This window comes from Culex pipiens, chromosome 2 (assembly GCF_016801865.2).
Source record: "Culex pipiens pallens isolate TS chromosome 2, TS_CPP_V2, whole genome shotgun sequence".
NCBI classification, from domain to species: domain Eukaryota; kingdom Metazoa; phylum Arthropoda; class Insecta; order Diptera; family Culicidae; genus Culex; species Culex pipiens.
Genome location: NC_068938.1, coordinates 171,548,595 through 171,574,163, shown reverse-complemented (window position 1 = coordinate 171,574,163; position 25,569 = coordinate 171,548,595). Strand labels below are relative to the sequence as shown.

Genomic DNA, 25,569 nt, shown 5'->3' with positions numbered 1-25,569 from the left:
ATGTTGAAACCATGGCTCGTAATTTGATTTTTTATACTTTTTTATTTCCCCCTCCCCCCCTCGACTTTGGTCAGAGTCGAGAGACATAAACTTCAAAAAATATTTGCAACGGCCTAACTAGTAAATTAACATTGTACAATGAATTTTCAAACTCAATTAAAAATCCCGGGAATAACCAGGGATTCCAAGAAATGTCAAAAAATTTATGAATACCTTAAACTGGGATTTTTAAAAAATTGCTTAATAATATTCATAGTCTTTTATTATGCAGCATTATCATTATAATTTAAAATTTCTCGATTTTATAGGATGTGTGGCTCCAAAGTTCAATTTGATAATCAATATATAAAATCCTTAAAATCTATTTTTATTTAAAAGGAAATAATAAAAGTTGAAAAAAAACCAATTAAAACAAGTAACAAGTTAACGCAAAACTTAAGAGTATTCATTTTAATATGAATATAAGTAAAGAATAACCTGTTTTGCAACACAGAATGTAAGTACTTAACACAAAAAAATCTCAAATCTAGGATCCTGAACTTAAAGAAACTAAAAGTCAACATGTAAATTTATGTACATGATATTTCGAAAAAAAATCCAATTCCAAAGATAATGCAGATTTGTTAACAAAACTTTAAAAAATAAACTTCCAATGTGCTTAAAAAAAACTTTTAAATAGTTACTTTCAAGTGCATTTTTAATAGATTGTTTTCAATTGTATCACAATTTCCACGAAAAAAGAGAAATAAATATGAAAAAAATACAATTATATTTTTGGAATCCAGGAAAACTGGGCTTAAATCCCAGAATTTGGGAAATCTCGGTTTTGGAAAAGTCCCGCGATTTCTGTTCTTGGATTCCTGGGATGGATGCACCAGCAAAAATCAAAACAAAATTTTTCGTCTTTTATATGGAATATTATAAAAATAAGAAATCATACTCAATTTGTAAATTTTGAAAATTGTAATATTTTCAAAATTATCATTTTCTGTTATTATATTAGTGCTTGACACAAAAACAGAAAAAAAATAGATGAAAACATCAAAAATATTGTTGGGAGACGAGGTGATGAAAAATTTCATCGTATTGGTAGTAAATAATTGAAAATGTAATAAATTAATGTTGGTGGAAGATATTAAAAAATGTTCAGATAATTCGAAGCAAAAATTGAAAATAATCTATGAGGGTGGTAATAGAATACAAAAAAACATTTAAGTCAACCTTGACCTTAAGTTATAGTGAAAAAAATTAGTTGAATGCAATGAATGTTTGATCATACTGTATTTGTTTGCCTCATTTTTTGATTATATATTTTTTTTGCTTGCTCACTTACTTACTTCCTTACTTACTTACTTACTTATCTACTTACTGACTTACTTACTTACTTACTTACTTACTTCCTTACTTCCTTACTTCCTTACTTACTTACTTACTTATCTACTTACTGACTTACTTACTTACTTACTTACTTACTTACTTACTTACTTACTTACTGACTTACTTACTTACTTCCTTACTTCCTTACTTACTTACTTACTTATCTACTTACTGACTTACTTACTTACTTACTTACTTACTTACTTACTTACTTACTGACTTACTTACTTACTTACTTACTTCCTTACTTCCTTACTTACTTACTTACTTACTTACTTACTTACTTACTTACTCACTTACTTACTTACTTACTTACTTACTTACTTACTTACTTACTTACTTACTTACTTACTTACTTACTTACTTACTTACTTACTTACTTACTTACTTACTTACTTACTTACTTACTTACTTACTTACTTACTTACTTACTCACTTACTTACTTACTTACTTACTTACTTACTTACTTACTTACTTACTTACTTACTTACTTACTTACTTACTTACTTACTTACTTACTTACTTACTTACTTACTCACTTACTTACTTACTTACTTACTTACTTACTTACTTACTTACTTACTTACTTACTTACTTACATACTTACTTACTTACTTACTTACTTACTTACTTACTTACTTACTTACTTACTTACTTACTTACTTACTTACTTACTTACTTACTTACTTACTTACTTACTTACTTACTTACTTACTTACTTACTTACTTACTTACTTACTTACTTACTTACTTGCTAACTTACTAAATCGCTTACTACTTTGAATAAATTTCGCAATTTTTATGCTTGTGAAACCTGTTGCTTAATTCGTGCTAAATTAAATTATTAAACAAAGTGCCCAACATCCAAATACCTCGACCCGACATTGACAAGGGTCAGCATCAAAATGAGCACTACCCTTTATCTTTCAAAATGTCGATAAATTGCCATTTCAAAACAAGAAGACGGTACCGCGAACCCAACACACAGAAGTCTGATTTTGCGATTACAAACCAAATCAACCGTCGTGCCAGAGAATAAAATCCACAAACAAAGTTCAGCTTACATCAACAGATAACCCCAGCTTCTGCTCATTTCCTGCTGCAAAACAAGTTGATCGCTTCTCGGAAGGAAGCGCTTTAGCTGTGCGGCTTCATCAGGTTCAGGAGCTCTCAACATACACATACACACACACTCGCACATTTCCGCAAAAACAAACAACATTTGTTTCTATTTAGGTACTTCGGCTTAGAGGGGGTGCTCTGGTTAAAAGACAAAATCCAGTTTTGATGTGGGTTCATGGGAGTGATGAAATGGGTCGGAAAATGTGCTCACTTTGCGGGACTTGGAAGTTCGGCGAATCTGATCGGTTTAGAGTTTGGATTGTTCAGCGGGAATGTTAAAGGGTTGTATAACAATATAAAATGTCCGGAATGGGAATAATGTATCTGTTTCAATCAGAATGAGATAAAACATTGAACTTATCACCAACAGATGGCAGGAAAAATCTAACGTTAAATTGCATGCAAGTTAGCTAATACACAAACCACAATTTCAAAATAAAATATTTTAATTGCTGTCAACGAATAAGTATTTCGCATTCAAACGTATGGTTTCCAGCAAAATCAATCAATTCACACTGATGATCAGCAAAAATAATAACAACCGCACCAATGACCACGGGATGCCAATCTCTCGGGTTCCGTTGAAGGACCCCTCGTCGGAAAACCATTGCCAGTTGTGTGGCATCGTTTGGGATAGCAAAAAAAGAGAGTCCCCTCGCATCACCAAACACAATCAATTTACCATTTCGGTCATTTCACTTTTCATTTTCCCAGATTTTCCCTGACCACCAGATTCTGGGCCCGGATTGGATCCCAGGGGAGATGTTTTCGTTCGATGTGGAATCGAACTTTAACAAACCGGAAAAATACTACGTGGTGACAGGACACAATGCTTGAGGCTGTGAACGTGGAAAAGCTTTTTAGGTTAGTTTCGCTTTTTTGGGAGATTTGTATTTTTTGGTTTTTTTTTGTTTCTTAAGCCGTTGGAAAAGTTGGAATTATTCTTAAAAACACAAGAAATCTACAAAAGAAAATAACTGAAACCTAGGTTTTGCTGCAAAACCGTAATTGAATTGCCCTCGGAACAAATGAATTTCTTCTGAATTTCCGAAAAAAAAAATCCAAAAAGTACAACAGCTGAAAGAAATGGCATGCCACACAGCTAGAATAACCAATTATCTCGATTAAATTTTCATTCCAAACTGTCTCTGGACTCGGAAAACCGAGCTCCACTGAACGAGAATTTTCCACCCACAATCCGGCAGGCGGTGATTAAAATTTCAACATGCCCAACCTTGGGCCCGGAGTCCGTTCTCAGAACAGAAGCGAACGAACCCTCCCAGAAATTCTAGTCTTTACCACCACCCCTAAAATTGGGCGGCAATTAATGAAATTTTTACGAGGTCAAGTGTTTATTGGCGGCTGTTAGGCGAAATGAACCCGGTGTGGAATTACAAGCCTGAAGGTAGAGTCTGGGAAAATGCTTCCTTTTTATTGGCGTAAGTCTGCGTAGGAGGATGATTTTGGACGGTGAGATGAAAATCGAGTCGAATGCCATTAGGCACAAATGTGGCCAGAAAAAATGTCCTTTTTATGGCTGCCGATTTGGCGCGAAAACACGATTTTAACAAAAGGCCGGTTTAAACGATTTTCGATAGAATCAAGCAGATTTGGTACAAACGCGCTTACAAAAGCATTTTATATTGTTCAAAGTGCTTGAAATGCGACAAAACGCTATTTTAAGCTCGATTTGCTTTGCTTTTACTGCTAGAGCCCCGCAAATGCAACCACATCCGCCCTTTAAAAGGATATCGGATTTCCATTTTTGCCACTGTTCGGGCAGTGGCTTACTGTTGGGGGTTTACAAATTACAATGTTTATTCCAGGATTATTGGGTGAAGAAGATTTAAAACTGTTTTCAAAATTCAAGACACGGGAACAAAAATATTATCTAAAGAATATATAATGACACTAAATAAGAACACGTTTAATATCACAACTAGTAAAAATAAGAACGGGTTTTAATCGTATTGGTGTCTTCGGCAAAGTTTTAGGGTTTGCCATTTTTGTAATAGGAATTGGAATTGGATTGGATTTTTTAAAAATCACATTTTTGGCAAGGTTGTTAACGATGAAATTATCGAGGCTCGATAACGGTAACGACAGTTCAACCGTTGTCTTCGGGAAAATAACCATAGTTTATCGTTATTTCGATAATTCTACCGGCGATAATCTTATCACCGATAATGGACGATAGCTCATTTTTAAATTTTATTCAAAATCGACTTAATTCAACCATATCATGTTAAATTTTCAATGCTTTCACTAAGAATATACTTTTTTGAAAATCTAGCAAATTTCAAAGTACCGTATTTTTTCGATAGAACTCAAATTTTCATAATTTGCAATATGGGTATCAAACGAAGCGAAATTTTGTATGCTTTTTCAATTAATTAGAGTTTTTTTTTTTTGGAAAAAAATAAAAAAAAATCTCTAATTACCGTATTTTTTCCAAAGTACTCAAATTTTTAAAATATGCAATACTTTTGAAAAAAGGTATTTAAGTATTTAAAAAAAACTCTTTTACTGTGAAAAAGCAAACCATATTTCGCTTCGTTTGATACCCATATTGCATATTCTAAAAAATTTAGTATTTTCGAAAAAATCAGTAAAATGTGATTTTTTTAATATTTTCCAAAAAAAAAACTTTAATAAATTGAAAAAGCATACAAAATTTCAATTCGTTTGATACCCATATTGCAAATTGTAAAAATTTTGTGTGTTTTCGGGAAAATACGGTATTTAGTGAAAATTTTAGTATTTTCTAAAAAAAAATAAAGTAAAAAAGCATTTAAAAAAAATCTCTTCGTTTGAAACCCATATTGCATATTTTGAAAATTTTAGTATTTTCCAAAAAATACGGTAATTTGTAAATGTTAAAAAAAACTCTAATTAATTGAAAAAGAACAAAAATTGTCAAGTACAAGATAGGGACCATCCATAAACCTCGTGGACACTTTTTTGGAAATCGCAACCCCCCTCCCTGTTTTGTATGGAGCGTGGCAAACCCCCCCCCCCCGCCCCCGAACGAAATGTTTACTTTAGTTTTAGATGTAAAATCAAAATTCATATGGCACTGTTGCCAATTTTCCAAAAAAAATCATGATTTTTGAAAAACATCATGATTTTGTAAAATCTTATTTGAAACCGAAAAGAACTTCACATAAATTTTGTATCATTAAAGCTTTCAATTTTTTTTAAGTATTCAAATACATTTTTTGTCATGGTTGATTTGAAAATTTGAAAAGATTTTTATTCGAGAGATCAGAAAAATATTTAAAATTTGATACTTTCATTTTTCGACATTACGCTAATCCTCGGCAACCACTAAAAAAAAACAAAAAATTTAATTAAAAAAAATGCGCCATCTTGAAAAAATCACTCCTCCTCCTCCTAAAATTGGGCGGCAATTAATGAAATTTTTACGAGGTCAAGTGTTTATGGCGGCTGTTAGGCGAAATGAACCCGGTGTGGAATTACAAGCCTGAAGGTAGAGTCTGGGAAAATGTTTCCTTTTTTATTTGACGTAAGTCTGCGTAGGAGGATGATTTTGGACGGTGAGAAGAAAATCGAGTCGAATGCCATTAGGCACAAATGTGACCAGAAAAGAATGTCCTTTTTATGGCTGTCGATTTGGCGCGAAAAACACGATTTCAACAAAAAGGCAGTTTAAACGATTTTCGATAGAATCAAGCAGATTTGGTAGAAACGCGCTTACAAAAGCATTTTATATTGTTCAAAGTGCTTGAAATGCGACAAAAAGCTATTTTAAGCTCGATTTGCTTTGCTTTTACTGCTAGAGCCCCGCAAATGCAACCACATCCGCCCTTTAAAAGGATATCGGATTTCCATTTTTGCCACTGTTCGGGCAGTGGCTTACTGTTGGGGGTTTACAAATTACAATGTTTATTCCAGGATTATTGGGTGAAGAAGATTTAAAACTGTTTTCAAAATTCAAGACACGGGAACAAAAATATTATCTAAAGAATATATAATGACACTAAATAAAAACACGTTTAATATCACAACTAGTAAAAATAAGAACGGGTTTTAATCGTATTGGTGTCTTCGGCAAAGTTTTAGGGTTTGCCATTTTTGTAATAGGAATTGGAATTGGATTGGATTTTTTAAAAATCACATTTTTGGCAAGGTTGTTAACGATGAAATTATCGAGGCTCGATAACGGTAACGACAGTTCAACCGTTGTCTTCGGGAAAATAACCATAGTTTATCGTTATTTCGATAATTCTACCGGCGATAATCTTATCACCGATAATGGACGATAGCTCATTTTTAAATTTTATTCAAAATCGACTTAATTCAACCATATCATGTTAAATTTTCAATGCTTTCACTAAGAATATACTTTTTTGAAAATCTAGCAAATTTCAAAGTACCGTATTTTTTCGATAGAACTCAAATTTTCATAATTTGCAATATGGGTATCAAACGAAGCGAAATTTTGTATGCTTTTTCAATTAATTAGAGTTTTTTTTTTTGGAAAAAAATAAAAAAAAATCTCTAATTACCGTATTTTTTCCAAAGTACTCAAATTTTTAAAATATGCAATACTTTTGAAAAAAGGTATTTAAGTATTTAAAAAAAACTCTTTTACTGTGAAAAAGCAAACCATATTTCGCTTCGTTTGATACCCATATGGCATATTCTAAAAAATTTAGTATTTTCGAAAAAATCAGTAAAATGTGATTTTTTTAATATTTTCCAAAAAAAAAACTTTAATAAATTGAAAAAGCATACAAAATTTCAATTCGTTTGATACCCATATTGCAAATTGTAAAAATTTTGTGTGTTTTCGGGAAAATACGGTATTTAGTGAAAATTTTAGTATTTTCTAAAAAAAAATAAAGTAAAAAAGCATTTAAAAAAAATCTCTTCGTTTGAAACCCATATTGCATATTTTGAAAATTTTAGTATTTTCCAAAAAATACGGTAATTTGTAAATGTTAAAAAAAACTCTAATTAATTGAAAAAGAACAAAAATTGTCAAGTACAAGATAGGGACCATCCATAAACCTCGTGGACACTTTTTTGGAAATCGCAACCCCCCTCCCTGTTTTGTATGGAGCGTGGCAAACCCCCCCCCCCCCCCCGCCCCCGAACGAAATGTTTACTTTAGTTTTAGATGTAAAATCAAAATTCATATGGCACTGTTGCCAATTTTCCAAAAAAAATCATGATTTTTGAAAAACATCATGATTTTGTAAAATCTTATTTGAAACCGAAAAGAACTTCACATAAATTTTGTATCATTAAAGCTTTCAATTTTTTTTAAGTATTCAAATACATTTTTTGTCATGGTTGATTTGAAAATTTGAAAAGATTTTTATTCGAGAGATCAGAAAAATATTTAAAATTTGATACTTTCATTTTTCGACATTACGCTAATCCTCGGCAACCACTAAAAAAAACAAAAAATTTAATTAAAAAAAATGCGCCATCTTGAAAAAATCACTCTATTGACTAAATTTTGCACAATATTTAAAAACTCAAAAAAAAAAGTTTCTAATCTGTGGTATGCAATTTGAGTCAAAAATAAGGACAAAGGTATAATGACAAAAGGTCGAGGTGTAAAAAGTTTGAAGATCATAATGACTAAAGATTTTTTTTACAATTCCGTCGTGAAACAACTATACTTTTTAGCACCTGTTTCGAAATGGAACATTTTTCATTTTTTTTTGTTTTTTGAAAATATTATTTAAATATTAAAACAGATTTGATTATAACTGAAATAAAAATCAGCAGTTCTGTTTGATGGTAGACTATTAGTCATAAAACATAGCAAGAATAAATGATTTCGAAAAAATCGAAAAACTATTTTAATTTAAAAAAATAAAATTTTAGGAAAAACATGATTTAGCACGAAAACTTCGACATGATGTTGTATTTTTTTTATGCGTTGTGAAACTATTTTCTTTTCCTGTCACTGTTTTGAAAATATTCTTGAAAGTTCTACTTGATTTTTTGAGAATATTTATATTTATATTTCATACACTTTTATAGAGGACATAAACATTCAAAAATGTTTACAACGGTTCTTTTACGGAGTTATTTAATTACAATATCCATGGACTAAAAAAACTGTATGTTTGCATTATTAAGTCTTTGGCATTATATAGGCATTATTTTATTTTCTCAAATTCCAAAAATATTAATGATTTATTTGTTTGTATTTCATACCCTTTTATAAAAATTTTCAATATTTTTTAGCAAAAAATTTCTTCTCTAAATGTTTCACAAAATGCCCCCACTTTCCGTGAGTCCATGCCACTCTCCTCCTTCTAAAGTAAACTCAACCTTAAAATCTTTTTCATCCCGTCCCTTCAGCAAAATCCACTCCCCTAGACCCAAGCGCGACCTTTCCTAATGGTAAGCCGTGTTCATCCCGTGCCGCAACACCCGACAAACCATCCCCTCAGCCCCACCTCCGGATGGAAAGTTACTTTCCCGCGACAGGAAATGGATTGTGAAAATTTAATGGCACAATCAAAGGTCGCTTAAAACTCACCCGCCCACACGTACATACACGCTCCAACAAACACATCCATCGCTCGTATGGCTCCTGGAAATCGACCCTCAAGAGGAGGGTTTTTCTATTTTTGAAATAGAATTACACTTCATTATTCTGCCATCCAGTTGGGGAATTCACGGTGAAACTTTTAATGGCATGTAATTGCGTCTAAAAATAAATTATATTAATTTTATAATGTTCAAATTGATGTTTAGCATCAATTTTGACAACTTTGAAATTAAATAACCTTTTGGAAAATTTAACGTTTTCAATTTTCGCAAAATTTTCACGGTGGTAGAAATTCTCTGAACTGTAATAAATCTCGCTCAAGTTCCCTGATGAGGTGGCTCGTGGTGTAAAAGGATCACAAACGCCTGCCAGCACTGACTTCACCGACGTCGTTGGCATTTTTATTACAACTCAAATCCCCCTTCCCACACTTAGTCAAATTTCAACCTCCAATTTCAGTAGTACGTCTTCGAAGATGAAGAAAATGTGCGACAGAATTTTACATAATGAAGTGGATTTTCAAACCGGGGAAGAGGGACTGAGGCAAATTGCAAAAATAATGTCATTTCGGTGAAAAGGACCAGCAACAGAGAGATTCAATTGACAGTTGGAGAAGAAAGATGGTGCTGTTGCTACTGGCGATAGACAGGATGATTGAGATGTTTTCAGCGCGCTTGAGTCAATTTATCGTAATTGTGTCTTCCTTGTATCTGTTCGAAGAATGCCGTCCTGAGCTGAACGTGGTCGAGCTACTTGCGTCAACGCTGGAATAATCGATTTAATTACGCATTTCTGGGTGGAATTATCATCAACTTCTCATCAAGTACAAGTCTTCTTGGCCGCATTTCCTTCCGTCAAATAGCAAACCTAAGTATCTCATTTACCCTTTGATCTCATCATCTGCCTGATAGTGAGTGAGATTACATCGTGCAATGTTGCTAATTGCTTTATAGTCTCTCCAACAAAGTTCTCACACACATACTCCGCAACGTTTCAACAATTTCAAGCTAATGAGTCCTTCAAACTCACTCTCGCTGAGTTGAGCCTCAATTAAGATGTCAATCTTGAACGTGGAGCTTTGAACTGCGATGTTCTGGAGAACCCGCTGAGGCTCGACCGACCTCGATGATTATGCCTTTCCATCAAATCGCGATACCGCGTTCATGTGAGATATTCATATCAGCGGCCTGGTTGTGTTCCAAATTTTCTCTGAAAATTTGATGATTTTTAGATGATTTGTTTATTTTAAATTTGAAACAATAATGGCGACTTCAGCAAATTTGTGGCTTTAAATGTTCCGAAGAATCTGTGATCTTATCTACAAATAAATCTGTCTTGAAATGCCATTTCAAACAAATCCTTCGCCACGCTATCAGCGATCTTCGAACGGACTCGTTTCTTAAAAGCTCGACATCGCATAAATCCACAATTCCATTCTCGTCCCAAGACCATTCCCATCACGAATCCTCAAACATCAGTTATCTTCCCCTGCTTGATAAATCCATCTCTGAACGACAGCTGCCGGCGGACAGATATTACGAACTCCATGCTCAGAAGTTCCGAGGCTCTCTCGCCCTGGCCCTCATCATTCATTCATTTATGGTGGGGCAAATGTTTGCCCAGCCAAAGTGCACCCGGCTACATCAGCTGGTTTCAGTTGGAAAGGCAAAAAAAACTAGCACCATTTACGGCGAAAGGAACACCCCGCCGGTGGAAATGTCGACAGAGTTCGAGACGTTTTTTTCTTTCTTCAGCGAAATTTGCAAAAAAAAAACGCCGGTGATCCTTTTGGGCACGTGATTACCATCTTATTGGACCCGATGAAGCTGATGGCATGAAGGGGGTCGTGATGATAGTAACGATAACGACCGTTTTGGCAGGGTTCTGCCAGCCTTGGGTGGGGTTGAACCCTTAAGTGGATTTGGGACCTTCGGATGATTCTTGAATGTTATTTTTTGAAGACAAAAGCTTTGATATTTATAAAGTTAATTCAGGAATTAAATTCACGAACTTACCTCTTTAATAAAAATGACTCAAATTGGAACGTTCCTTCGCCCATCAAAAATTGATGCCCTAATGGCTTGTCCCATAAATGTTCATAAATATTCAACAGGGGTCATCCGGACCAGTGCTCCCAACGGAATACGTTTATTGCTTTTTGACCTACCACAAGTCCCTGAAATCTCAGCCGGCTTAACTCTGTTGTTTCAATTCAACCAACCTGCCCATTTTCATATATTATTTCTTGCCCGAAGCTCCTTTCCAAACTTCGCGGAAGCTTCTAATGTTGGGTTCTGTCGAGATTCCTCCCTGGCGAGAGCTCCTCAAGCCTCGCCGTTACCTGGTCCACCTCGTCAACCGTCCCCGTCCTTCAATCACGCGTCTTCACGCTGCGGTGGTAGATTTTCAACTGTCTCCCTCGCGCCCGAGCTGTCAAATCTCCCTGACTACACTGTTAACTGTGTTTACCCATTTTAAGTAATAATGTACCTTTAAATGCATAACCCTACATCTCTCTCCTAGTCCAGAAAAAAAAACTAAAAATAAAATAAAAAAACCATTCAATGTAAAAACAATGTTTTTCTTTCCAAATTTTAAGAAGAGAAAAAAGAAAAAAAATACTCAGATCGGTTGATTGAAACAGCGAAGTTTGCTAGATTGTAGCTTGTGCGGGGCAATTTCTTCGCCTGGTGTGGGACGTCCATCGTGCCAGCCACTAGTACCTTCTTTACATGATCATCACACGAATGTTTGGGTCGCTTGATGTTTGCTCCTCTATAATCGGTTGAATCAGACTTCTGTCGCCCTCGGTTGTTTCGTTCCCACCAGGATTCGGTATTTCAGACGAGGTTTCCAAAGGCCACTTCCTCAGGTGGGTTACGCACCGACGATATCTAACTCCATTCTCGCTTTCTATCACCACGTCGTTCTCACTTCGCTTAATGACTGTGAATCGTTCAGAACGGAAATTTGGCTCAAGCTTGCCGCTGTCATAGTTCTTGACCATAACTGAATCGCCAACCTTGATGTCCGACGGCTTTGCGTGGCGATGTTTGTCCGCATACAGCTTTCCTTTCGCTTTCTTCATAGCATCCATGTCACGTACGCCTTCATCGCGGTATGATCCTGGTCCACCTCGTCAACCGTCCCCGTCCTTCAATCACGCGTCTTCACGCTGCGGTGGTAGATTTTCAACTGTCTCCCTCGCGCCCGAGCTGTCAAATCTCCCTGACTACACTGTTAACTGTGTTTACCCATTTTAAGTAATAATGTACCTTTAAATGCATAACCCTACAGGTTCCATTGATCCCGGATTTGGTGACATAATTTAATCAGTCTGGTCTAACCCACCAAAGCCCACGCTCGTTGCGGAAAGCTTCCACCAAGCCGGAGCTTTTGATTATGCAGGACATGTAGGAAAAAAAAATTGTTCCATCGGCCCTACATCGTTTATCCAAGCGTAATGTCGACATGGGTTGATATGGGATGGGTAAGGAGAATTTATCCTTAATTCAAAAATCAGAAAGAAAAACAAAGAATTCTTGGAAGGAAGCAGCTATTTAACGGAAAAGGCGTAACTGTTTTAAACAAATAACAATCAAAGCAGAACTTTTGTATTTTCTAGAAGTCACCTGAATCATATAAAAATTAATTATATCTTAAATTCAAGACAATTTAAAAATTATAATATTTTTTGGGAAAAGAGGTTTTGATTACCACACCGTTTCAAGCCTTCGGACACCTAGTTTCGAGTAGGAATCTCGCAATAGAGAACGCCAAGGGATCTAATCTAATCTAATCTAATCTAACACAGACGCAGCCAGTCCGATGAAAGCATGCTGGAAAGTCTTGTGATTAGATTACGCCCCAAGCACTTTTCTTGTCAATATTAATAATTGCAGTACACCCGAGAACACCCGAAAATGTATTACAAAAATTAAAGCGGCCAGCCCTACTGCGTTGTGTATACCGCAGAGAGGATTCTGAGAACAGATCACATTTCACAGAATCTACAGGGGAGGAAGGATGCGTGGACATACCGTACCAAACGCTCCGATTTACGATTGTATTGCTGTTTTGTAGGGTGTGTCTAGTGTGCTGTTATTCAATTATATATAATGCAAATATAATATATAATAAAATAATAAAATTTGATGTAATTGGAAAGTCCTCACCAAGATCCGTGAAATGCTGCTCTTCCAATATGAGTCGAGTCGAGTCTCAAGAGAGGGAGACTCAAATAGATGAAGCAACGTTCGCAACACTGTCTTGCGACACCGAACAATCAGCGTAACTCCTACACACTTCGATCACTAGTTCACTTTTTCTCACTCTTTTCCATTTATTGCGAAACAGTTGTCCTTTGAAAAACCTCTTCTCCGGAAACCATCGCTGTCTAAACGACCGATCAAGTGCAAGCAGAAAAACACACACAGCCAGCGTTTGCTGTTTTGCAGACAAAATCACAATAATGATTGGGTGATGTTTCCACTGAAAAAAAAAATCCCAAAACACCGATACATCTTGGCACATCATTTTTCCTTTGGGAGCGAGGGGGTGTAGTTAAGCTAAGACCACAGTTAGCAATGCGCAATAGAGAACGCCAAGGGATCGTGCATAAACCACGTGGCCTTCAATTTTGCACAGTTGTCGTCTATATAGGTGTGACAAAACTTCCTCTGACTAAATTTCCTTTGGTCAGTTGTCGCACTTGCAGCAAAGTGAAGGGTGTGTCAGAATATCACGATCAGATCGAAAATTCTTTCATAATGATCATAATATTATGAAGAGTGACAAATTTGCACGGGTTTTTTTTAAATCTGGGGCGTCGTGAAGGTCAAAAGGTGAAGCATTGATAGCTGCACAATATGGCGTTCGTTACTCAATTTAGCCCATATTTCATGTGTGGCAAGATAGCAAGAGCACGACGATATAATAAATCAATTGTCTAAAATTTCAACAAGAATTCAAGTTAAATAATCCCTTAAAAGATTTATGCTGTTATGTTAAAGACACCAGTATGACAAAGAATATTATTTTTTTTAATGATAAAAATAGGAAACAAATAAAACTGCAAATTCCTTTCTCGCTTATATTTTATTCGTCTCAAAAGAACCTTCTTAAATTTGAAAAAGTTTTGTTTTATGACTGTGTCTCGATTCCCGGGAAATTTGGTCGAGACTCCCGGGAATTTTGACTCTTATTAATTTTATGATAAATATTATATGAAAAAATATATGATATCAATAAATGACACTAGATGAGTCAAATTCAAAACATAGAAAAAATAATATTTAATGTTAAACCTATGCGTAATTTGTGAATTCAGAATATCCCAAATCAAACTTGTCAAAATACCAATAAATGTAACTGATCACAAAAATTAGGAGCCAAAAGTTAAACTAATTTAGCTTTAAATAAATTAGCTATAACAAACTAAAGAAATTGAAGTAAGTAAACTTCTCTTCTTAAAAAAAATCAAATTTTAAAGGAAATGAATCAGTAAATTGTTTCACAATGGCTCTGGTGATTACTTATTATTTGACTTGTAAAATCGCAAATGAGAAAAAACTACTTTTAAGTGTTTGTTTGTATCGTTGTTTGTACATATTTAATTAATGTTAGATTTTAAGCTTTTTTTTTCTTTGGACAAAATGCTAATAAAAATTTGTTGCCTACTATGACACGACAGATTCATTTAAAAAAAGAAAAACATATTTTGTGACAAGAATGAATTGCAAAAAACACAGTATAGCTTTGTGTCCCAACAGGTTTTAGAAATGAATGTGTTTGCAGATTTGGAAAGCTTTTACAACAATTTTATAAAATACCACAAAGTATTGAAAATCGCTATATGGTTAGTAAAATTGATGTTTTATCGAACAATCATGACTAAAAGAACTTGAGTTCATTTTATTGTAATAACAATATCAAATTTCTTTCAAATTATTGGCAACACATCAATAATTTTACACATAAATTTGAAATTCTCGGGTGCCGGGATTTCCTTGAAATAACAAAGTAAAAATCTCGATTCCCGTGAAATTGAAAATCTCGAGAATCGTCACCCTCTAATTATGATGAATTGTTCAAAATTGTTATTGAAAATCAGGGGAATTTTTTCAAAAAAAAAACTCAAAAAATCAATGGATCAGCTGGATCCATTTAAAATATATTCCTCTATATTAAAAATATGAATATTATTAAAGTGAATTTTCGATATACAGTACCGCAAAAACTTGTTTTAGCAATTATTTATTTTTTCAAATTTGAAATGTTTTGCAAACAAATGATTACAAATGATTTTTGCAATTTACAACATTTTTTTGGCGGAACCACTATCATCATACTTAACACTTTGCCTAATACATCAAACAATCAAAAAATCTGTTCTCAAGGTACAGATTTTTTTTATATCAACACACGATATTTATATGAGCAATTCTCGAATTTGTATGAAAATTTTAATGAAGAAACGTGAAATAATTATGTCGTAGACATAGCTAGAATGACGTTAAACAACGTAATCATATCAGTTTAGTTCGAATGGAAAAAATGGAGAAGTATGAGAAAGTGAAAAATGGTTTTGGTAACTTCAGTTTCCCTTCATGTTTCTTGTTTTAGAACTAAATTGCTCTATTGATAACTTTCCATACCCTTTCTGTAACTCCAAATCTGAAAAATATCTGGATATCGTTCATACCTTAAAAGATGAAAATAAACAAACTTTCGAAGGTATACTCAGAATTGGTAATCTCAAAACTATCTATTGACATTCCTACAGCACCCCTCTCTTTACTTAATTCAATTATTTCTCAATCCATTTCGTTTGCAAATCACCCCCAAACCTAGCTGTGTTTCCTCTTCAAACACTACCAACTGCTGGTGCTGCTGCTACTGACAAACCCAAATCTGCAAACACGAAAAGAGCCACACAATCCGGTGCCCCCTGCTCCGGACGACGAGAGCAAAACAAACGACTCCCGGTTATTTATCTCGGTCTCCCGGCCCAGTGGCCAAGAAAGGTGACACCGAGGGCTGCCAACAACAGACCCTTGAAGTCCTCTGTCGGTGACAGATTCCGAGAGGGGAAAGGCACGGTGGGTTAAAGTTGACGAAAATGTCAATTTTTTTTTTATTATATATTTTTAATATTTCTCAAAAAAAATGAAGAAATAATTTTTGTAAGCTGCAAAAAATTAAAAAAAGCATACATGCGGCAAGAAAGCAAGATCTTGACGATGTGTCATGAATCGTCTACCAGGTTTGTTGGTCATGCTGGAGTTCACTCCTAGACTGTTGCCCTTTCAAGCATCACATTCAAGAAGGTTGCCAACTTACTGGAGATGCTTCGACAGAAATTCTCCGAAGTATCAATTCATAAAGACCGTGTTTGGTGAACCTCTCAGTCTGCAAGTATCTTCATTGAGTTTATATTAATTAATTGCTATGGTATGTTTGCTAATGACCATTAATTCTGTTATACTCAATTACACAAAAAAGGTTAAATTTCTTTTTTTTTTTTTGAAAATATAAAAACCAAATAAAATCACATGTGGCGAAATTTTAAAATTAAAGACCATCATTTTTACACAACTGAGTGTAGGTAAAATACCTTCATGTTTACTTCAGCGATAATTTCCCTCGATGGTCTATAATGAACGGTTCTATTGGTCTACTGGGAGAAACTGTAATTAAGTAAAGTCGTTTTCGCGAAGCAAAGCGAACAAGCGAAAAAAAACATCTTCTTCTAGAAAAAAAAAAACTGAATCTGATTCATGTTTACCTCACCTCAGGGAAACATCCCCCGAGCGGAAGGTACTTGATGTTCTACATTTCCACAAAGTTTCCACCTCGCGCCGGTACTGCTAATCTAATTAAGTTGGTCACTTCTCCCCGACGGTCGGCGGAAAATTTCGTCAACAACAGTGCGCGTGTAGTGCTTTCGCCATTGATGATTCCACCGTGAAGCGACACGGGGCTCACTCAATTAGGGGCTAATTAGTTTGATGGGTCTTGGGTGGACCACTAGGGTGTAATATGATTGTATGGAAAACAATAAAGTTGTCCAAATTTAGCTAGCACAGCAACTTTTTGGTTCCTTATAGGGTCCTTAACAACTCCCCAAAGTTTGGTAACGATTGGTTAAGTACCCACTTTGCGCAAAACAATTCAATTTTCCATACAAATTTGTACGGGATTTTTTTTTGAATTATGATATTTAAAAAATCCACGTTTTACGCTATATCAAAACTGGATTCATATTTGGATGCTCTGGAATGTGCTCTACAACATTCCCTAAGAGAGTATGGTGCTAACTTGCTGCTGAAAGAAGATACAGCGTGTTCAAAACTCGTCTAAAACGTGTTTTTTGATCGAAAATCACGTTTTAGACGAGTTTTGAGGACGCTGTATCTTCTTTCAGGAGCAAGTTAGCACCATACTCTCTTCGGGAAAGTTGTAGAGCACCTTCCAGAGAATCCGAATATGAATCTGGTTTTAGTATAGCGTGAAACTTGGATTTGTTAAATATCAAAATTCAAAAAAATGATTTTTCCCATGCAAATTTCTATGCAAAATGGAATTACTTTGCGCAAAGTGAGGTCTAAACCAATCGTTCCCAAACTTTGGGGAATTGTTTAGGACCCCAAAAGGAACTAAAATAATGCTGTGCTGGAAAATCGATTTTGATATTACACCCTAGTGGACCACCCTCTCGCTCCTACTTGGGACAAGGTGAATCCATTTCTGGGTGTCCATTAGGAAGTTCGTGATGGATAAGGTCTCACTGATGGCGAATCAGTGCGAGGATAATGGATTTCATGGGATCGTTTCAATTAGAGAAATTTGTCCTGTGAATCAAAATGGTTGTATGTTCTTTTTTGCAATATACAATGTGTAATCAATATCAAAGTGAGTAAAAAAAAAAAGGAAAAACGAAATTGACTTTATAGCTTTCGGCCACCATTGCTAGTACCAACCACTAGTGTCTTCCTTTTATCTACAAGGACTTCGCCGCCCTGAGCTCCTAAGTGTATGAAAGTATGGCACGGAGCGACGGCGCCGAATACCCATATTTACACGAAGAATTTTAGAGCGCCCGCCGCGGGATTCGAACCGGCGACCTCTGGATTGTGAGTCCAGTGCGCGGTCCGATTGATCCACACGGACGGGATGATCGATTAATACATCACAAATAAAGTTAAAAATTTGCATCATCATTTACCGCATCATCATTTACCGCTACAATTGTAATTAAACAACAAGAATCTTCATATTGGGAAATCGTTATACTAATTGATTTATTCTGTGTTTTTTCGAATCAACACAGCGAAAAAAAAGTTATCCAGTTGCGAATAAAAGGCATGTCTGTACAATGAATTTTGCATTGTTTAATGATATTTTATGTAACACTACACATAATAATAATCCGATAATATTAATATGTTTTAGCAAATTTAGTATTAGATCACAACATCAAAAATTGCTGAAACTCCGCAGTAACTTTTCAAAAGGACGAAACCTTGAATGTAAGCAAACAGTCTATCTCTGTTGCTCTATTGACAGTTCACGTTAAGTGTGAGTAGGATAGGCTGCTGGTTTACATTCATTGTATCGCCCTATCGAAAATTTATTACGGAATTATTAATTATTGCTAATTTTAAGCTTAATGTTTTGCTTGAAAGTAATTCCGAATAATTATGGTAAGTACTTTTTTTGTTTAATTTTTTTTTATTGCATAGCTGATTCAATTTAGAGAATCTTTTTAGGCATTGATCAATGCTGAAAAAAATCTCTTTACAAGCGTCTTTTATTGTTGACCAGTGTATTTTATATTTATTCTAAAGCAATATAATTTTTCTTATTTTCGAACTTCACTGAAATACAACGGTATTAAACACGATTAAAAACCATTTCTGTCCACTTTTATATGTTAATGCAAACAAATAATTTGACAAGACAACATTTTTTGGATGGATCAACTATGGTCCCCTTGGAACGAGCTGTCAAGTATGACCTTTCTGTCAAGAAGGGCCGCGAAGTATTATTTTTTAAATTGATTTAAAAATCTATTGTAAATCCTTTGCAGTTGTGCAAAGTGTCATTGTACTCAGAAAAGTAAGCTTTATCGTTGTGAACAATAATATCAAAAATTTAAGCTATATTTTAAAGCCCAATTAGCAGAGGGAATCTGACTGAAAAAAAAACAACTTTAAATTTTTGAAGTCATTTTTTCTGGTGATTTCTCGTAAAGTTCTCTAAGTACCAGATGTTCTGAGCACGCTTGGGTTCAAGAATGCTTTTCAAAAATATGTTAAAGGCCCTGCGCCTCCTTTAAAACTCTTTTGGAATCTGCAAATCTGCACCAAGGGGTCAAATTTAAACATGCTTTGCGGGTTGAAAAAAAATAAAACCTTTTTGCCTTCCTCACTGAGGTAAGGCTATAATCCTGCTCTAAAAATGAACTTTGTATGAAAACGTCGTAGACCCACCTTCATGTATACATATCGACTCAGATTCGAAAACTGAACAAATGTCTGTGTGTATGTGTGTGTTTGTATGTGTGTGTGTATGTGTGTGTGTATGTGTGTGTATGTATGTATGTGACCAACAAACTAGATCATGTTTCCCGGCACTGGCTGAACCGATTTGACCCGAACCTGTTGCATTCAACTTGGTTTAGGGTTCCATAGATCGAGTTTTATACAGATTAAAGTTTCGATAAGTAGTTCAAAAGTTATGTCCGGGTCCACCATCCGACCCATCGTTGGTTAGGTTATCGAAAGACCTTTCCAACGAGTCTAAAACATTGAAGATCTGGCAACCCTGTCTCGAGATATGGCCACTTAAGTGATATTGATGTACTTTTTGGAAGCCGGATCTCACTTAAATGTATGTAAACTATGTCCGGATCCACCATCCGACCCATCGTTGGTATGGTTATCAAAAGACCTTTCCAACGAGTCTAAAACAATGAAGATCTGGCAACCATGTCTCGAGATATGGCTTCTTAAGTGATATTGATGTACTTTTTTATTCCGGATCTAAAAAATAGATGAAATTTGTGTACAGCCATTGTTGGTAATGAGTGAGGAAGGCTCCAACCACATAGGTGGATTTAGTTAGTTTTTATAGGAAATTCAATTCAAGTTAAAGTTGTTTTTTTTTATTTCTAATTTGTTGTTTTATTGGTATCGATAGCCTGCTATGACTTATAACCTGTGCAACAGGTCAAGGAATTTAATACATATTACAATTTTTTAGGTTTCATAGTTGAACTTCAGGAAGCTTAGAATACCCTAAGACTTCTTTTTTCACACATAAAAAATCATCATCCCGGTACAAGAATCGAACTCACGACCTCTGGATTGGAAATCCAGCACGCCGCTAGTCGAAACCCATCCCCTACCGGTCAGTATTCCCAGTGAGTGGAATTACTCTTTTAAGGGATATGACTTTGCCGAGTCAGACAGGAATCGAACCCATCACCTTCCGCTTACAAGATGAAACCCACGGCCACGGTAGCTTCTAAGACTTTCTGGAATTATAGCTAAAATATCTACCAACACCTTAATATGCAAGAGGTCGTCGGATTTTGACAATGGACCTTAAAAAATAGAAAATTTAACGAGTTCATGCAAGAATCCACATATTTCCGATAAGCATATTCTGGAAATTCTGTCAATTTGAACGGGTTCACGGAGCCTAATACTTGCTGAACTTTCGAAAAATCACCGATTGAGATTGTGAAATCGTGATTGCAATTAAAAATGTACAGCTTAATCAGAACATTTTATTGCAATGTATAAAATCAAATCAAATCACTTAAACAACATAAAATAAGTTAAAAAAAATTATGGGGCACTAGCCATATTGCACGGATAGAAATCCTGATCCGGAGAATCCAATCTGGTACAGTCATCCCACATATTCGGAACACCCACAAATTCGGAACACTTTTGTGATTATTTGTCAATAGGATGCAAAATGCAGCTTTTCTGTCGATCCTACTATTTTTAAGGCCTTCATTTGGACATTCTCTTGCTATTTCACTAGTAAAAGTAGTACTTTTTGAACAAAAAACTAAATTTCAAGACTATTTTATCCTGAGCAGCAAAACACTGCCTCCAAATTGCCTGCTCCATGATTGTGGGATGTTATTGTGCCTCCCACAATTGTGGAACACCTGAATTTAACTGATATTTTCACAAAAATAGTTATCAAACCATTCATAAAACATAACTATGCTTGAGTTTCGTTGGTTTCAGGGCCTGCAGTCATTATTTTGTAAAAATTGTGTACTCATGGAGAGATCCAAAGTTTGTTTACATCTGTAAGAAAAAAGTGTTCCGAATTTGTGGATTTCAAGGGTCAAAGTTTTTCTTCAAAAACTTGATATAGAAGTTAAAATTTGCAGATGTTCGATACAGCATTCGAAAGATCGCAAGAAAAGCTTTCACATGAAGGTAAAAGCAAATCAATATGTTCAATTATCGATTTGCTATGATTTTTTGAACATTGGCCGATCTGTAAACTGTTCCGAATATGAGGGATGACTGTAACTCTATGTTTGTCGAATTCGTAAACATTGAAATGATTCCAAAATCTTCAACATTTATTCCGATTTTTAAACAACAATGTTATCGATTTTGCAAACGTCTACAGCGAAGTCGAAAAAAATGTTACTTCGCAGCGGATCAGATGAGAGTTCAACAAATCGGTGATACTCATATTGAATCTCCGACATATTTCCTATTCGTTTATTTAAAAAAAAATGCCCGCTCATCTCTGCTGTATCTTTGTTAATAATTAACTAACACACAGTTTAAAAAAATATGGTAATATAACATCTGGGAAGGGGTACATTTTTTATGTCAGAAAAAATGTGTATTACCTCTGAAAATGTGTAATTTTACCACTTTTCTGGTGTAATGTCACTTTTTCAGTTAAAATTTAGGTAAAATTACAACATAATAGAGGTATAATTCAACCTTCCAAAATTACACCTTCCAAATAAACACATTTTTTTACTGTGCAGGACTTTATCATTTATTCTAACTAGTTGTTATCTCGCACATATTAATCTTCAAATAGTTTCACTTGACGCGTGACGTACTAAGAAGATGCTTTTTATAAACTATTTAAATTGTTTGACTTAATTTGAGAAATCTGAAACAGATATTTAAAAAATGACTTAAGTTTTTATTTGAAGTTTTGAAAATCATATCACAAGATGTCGAGAGATCGTGACTGTTAAAAAAGTGAGCTCGTCAATATTTCAAAAGAAACTGATATTATCTTACTACAAATGTTGTTAAACTTTTTATTTGCTTGTCCGTTACGGCACTTTTCGTAATTATTTTACACAAAATCATGATTTATGGTACATGTTATTCCCAAAAAAATGCGCTTTATTTAAAAGGCACTTTTTCCCCAGTTGGGCTTTGCGCGCCAAAATTGTTACCAATCACCTTTCTGCTTCAATCGTCAACATTTCGTTTTTGCAGATGCTGCACCCAGACATGGTTGCTAGTGCCCATCTCCTCAATCATCATCAGATAGCTACTTCCAGCGAAAGGGACTTCATCTGATGCTCGAGGAAAACCTCCCGCTCTCTCACTCTGTCTGCTCTGAACCCCAGACGCTGATGCAGCTGAACGTGGCAATCGAAATTGATCCAGATCCACATCCAGAGTAAGAGAGAAAGGGGAAGGTGTATGCTTTCAATTAAGTTCTGGATCGCTGCTCGGAAAGTCACATCCATAATTGGAAAATTTCGTTTGCTTGCAAGAGTTCGAACGTGCCTGTTGATTTTACCCGAAAAGTTGGCAACACTGCCTGTTGCCTGGGAACTCTCCTCGGGGAAAAGGCAAAGCAACAGGCTGGATAATGTTTGCTTGCCACATTTTCTCCTGAACCCACCTCAGAACAGGAAACCTTGAGACAGGAAATTTAATAACGGATTTCTATCTGAAGGACCTGAGCTCTTGTGCAACGAGCAGGGACAACACAAGCTGGCCTCCGTAATGAAGACGACATTTAATCGAATGATGAAATTGAATCGAAAGATTATCGGTTCGCTTCTAGTGTTCTGTACTCTATTGTTAGAGTTGAAGTCAGAGTTGGAAAACATTCAAAAAATGTTGTTGTTTATTTAAAGCATGAAGTAGATTTTCATGAATGTTGCGATATTTGAATGACAACTCCTACAGTTATGCCGTATTTTCTTTCCTCAGACAACCAATTATTCTTTTGATGTTTAAATCCAGAGAGCGGTCACTTTCCGTATTTCCCCTTAATGCGCTTAAGTGTTGTTTTTGCTCCAGGAAACTTAATTCCTGCAGGCTACTGCTGCCGCTCAATTTGGGCTTTGGAGTACGCAATTTGCACGGAATCCTAACCTGCCATCAGGATCAAAGGCACGCGCTAATGCAAGCAATGGACCCAACTTCTCAGCCCAGCCTGACCGGAGTCCGAATTAGGACGCTGCTTTTGATTTGGATGTGAAGTTTTGTTTGCTGGAAATGAAAGAGAGTGCTTCCGGGAAAGGACTCGCTTAGGAGGTTGGCCTAGTACGTGAGAATTTTAAACACTACGTATACCAGATCATGTCCAATTTGCTTGTAAAATGCTTTATTAAGCCCTACACACTAATAAAAATTGGCAGTAAAATCTTAATCTTATACTAATAATACTACTAAGATATTTTTGTTATTGCTTTGTGCAATTCAAAATTCAATTTTGTGTTGAAGTGAACAATCCGAAATTCAAAAAAAAATGAAGAAAAGAACAGCTTTGATCCTTTTCAAATAAGGAGCTGAATTAAAAAAATAATGCATGCTAAACTTTCCCATAATTTCACTGCCGATATTCGATTGAAAATCAAAACATTTTTTTTTTGGAATATAGGTATTTAAGCAATTATATGAGATTTGCATTTTTCAATCTGGCTGAAACATTTTGGGTGCTTTTCGTTTTTCAAAAGAAGCCATTTTTCATCATCTGTTTGTTCATATCTTTTTCTATACAAATTTGGCAGCTGTTCATTTTAAAATGATAAGTGAATTTTCAAAAATCTGTATCTGTAGAAAACCCAAGTTGTTTTGCAATGATTAGCCAATTTAGAAAGAAAAATATTTTCAAAAAGTTAAGAAATTTTATAAATTTCGCAGTTTTTGCACGATTAAAACAACAGGAAAAATAAGATTTTCTCAGTGTTTCAGTTCTGTTTGGTGATTTTCAATTTAAACTTTTTTCAATTTTTTTTGAAGGCCGATTTTTTTGCAAGACTCAATTTTACCCTCCAGACCCAATGTCACCCCTGATGACGATTTTAGATTTCATTCTTACAAACCTATCCCAGTTTCTCTTTTGTATTATTTTATTCAAAAAAATAGCAGAAAATGGAGGAACGTGTGGTAAATGCAGTTAAAAGTGATAGAAAAATGTTTGAAACAAAATTTATATTTATCAACTTCATGACAACTTAAGACGAGTCTTTAATTTCCGACAGCTGTTCTAATTTTGTATCTTGGCACATTGTGAGAAATAATTATGACCATTCATTAAAAGATAACAGTCATATTTCAATAATTTTTGTATCAAAAATAAGGTTAGCACAAATTAAAAAAAAATGTCCTGGCAACAATCAAAGTGGTGAAAACAAATATTTTTTCCAATCTGTTGTCTTAAAATTCCAAATTTATCAAAGCCCAAAAGTGCTCAATTTGATTTTAATTAGTATTTGAGCACTTCGAACATTTTTATTTTTTTATTTGGCTCAAACTTTGTAGGGGAACTTCCCTATGACCAAAGAAGCAATTGTGTGTGATTGATTCACCCATACAAGTATCCATACAATTTTGGCAGCTGTCCATTAGGGTACCCAGACTATGGGACTTTTTCTCAAAACCTCGCTCCACAAGCTGAATATTGTTCCTTGAGCTATTTTAGGACTCTGGGCCAAATATGAGCAAAATCGGTCAACATTTACCCGTTGATACTCGTAGGTGAAGTTTGTATGGGAAAAATCGAAAAAATGTATGAAAAACCCAATTTTCTTACGGTTTGGTCTGCATGGTGCGCTACTTCCATCAAAATACTACCAAAAGTGAGATTCTGATAGTTGTAATAAGCGATACATCCTATAAAAAATCTAACCTGAACAATTGGATAATTTCCTCCGAATCATATTTCCTGACTTCTGATTGGTGCATCCACACCAATCACACACATTCACATACATTTTGAAATTGCACTTCACTCAGTACTCTCAGTACAAAAAATCTTCACAAAACTACGAGAAGCGACCGGCTCCGCACACGAGCGAACTCTCTACGCGACGACTTTCTGCATTGTTTTTGTCTCGAACTGAAGAAATGTCAATTCTAATAATGTTTTTTAGTAATCAGTACGAAAAATTTGATTAAATCACCCAACTTTCTGTTAAAGCTCATTGCTGTCAGCGAGTTTGAGGCTGTCAGTATCAACTGGCATTGTAGCAATATGTGTTTGTAATTTTTTTCAAATT

At 35.0% G+C, this 25,569-nt stretch overlaps 1 protein-coding gene across 1 annotated transcript in view; it reads right to left on the bottom strand.

Moving 5' to 3' along the window:
* The window catches only part of LOC120430333 (prolactin-releasing peptide receptor), a 91,606-nt gene that overhangs the window by 3,579 nt on the left and 62,458 nt on the right, over nt 1-25,569 (bottom strand). The window lies entirely within an intron of this gene.